This window comes from Ceratina calcarata, unplaced genomic scaffold (assembly GCF_001652005.2).
Source record: "Ceratina calcarata isolate Rehan_Ccalc_2016 unplaced genomic scaffold, ASM165200v1 scaffold235.2, whole genome shotgun sequence".
NCBI classification, from domain to species: Eukaryota; Metazoa; Arthropoda; class Insecta; order Hymenoptera; family Apidae; genus Ceratina; species Ceratina calcarata.
In genome coordinates, this window is record NW_017145399.1 from 24,113 (window position 1) to 25,180 (window position 1,068).

Sequence of the window (1,068 nt, forward strand, 5' to 3'; positions counted from 1 at the left end):
ATATTTAACACGTAATACATAATATATTTAACACGTAATACATAATATATTTAACACGTAATACATAATATATTTAACACGTAATACATAATTACGTTACACGAACAAATAAAATGTTTTATTTCTTTTTTTATTCTATTAAAGATCTGTTATATTAAATTTAGATGGTAGACAATTTACGTTATGTGCAATTTCGGTTTTGGTATGACAAAGGCGTCGAATCGATTTTGCTGGCGATTTAGAAATTTTTCCAAGGAAAACCCGTGGGTATGGCGTAAGAGCACGCAACGGTTATAATAGCCAAGGACATAAAGCGAGGCGTGTGAAAATCCTTACGAACAGGATTTTCTCTTTGTACTATTATAGACACAGGAGGAATCGTTTATTGATAGTTTCCTGGAAAATCTCGCAAAACCATCCGTTCCTGAGTGACGTACTCTCTTCTGTATTCTCAGTGCCTCGAGCCAAATATGGTAAAAATATACAGATAATAGAATGGGAGTTATTAAATTTTGTTCGAAGACAGAAATTTCGAGTTCTAAGACAGAATTATCTTGTTCTAAATAGAAAGGAATAAAAAGAATAGAAGGGAGATAGTAGAGTGAATAAATAGCAACTAATAGCCTTTCTATGCTGAGGCGAAAAAATCGTCGATAGTATTCAAGCTTGATCGACAGAATTTTAATTTCTAGGTCTAAAGGCAACCGGCCATGCCAGTAGCCAGCGCAGTACCGTCGGCTTTTTAATTGGAGATATTTAAATTCTCCCCGGGCCTGCGCTGGGATAAGTTAAAAACTGCATGTGCAAGTAAAAATATTCTTTCATCTATATTCCGCGAGATTCTACGTTTAAATATTTAAAACCCGAATCGTTTCGTTGAAAAAGGACAGAGGGATCGATTGCCATCGGGGAATCAATCGATTTCACAACTAAGACGAGAATAAATAAATGTTATATCGTTTCGACTAAGGCAAACATAAATGTTATTTCCAATTGAAATCGAGAATAGACAAGAAATTAGGTCAGTAAAAATAATAGCAATCAATCATTAAAGTGAAAAATCATTAA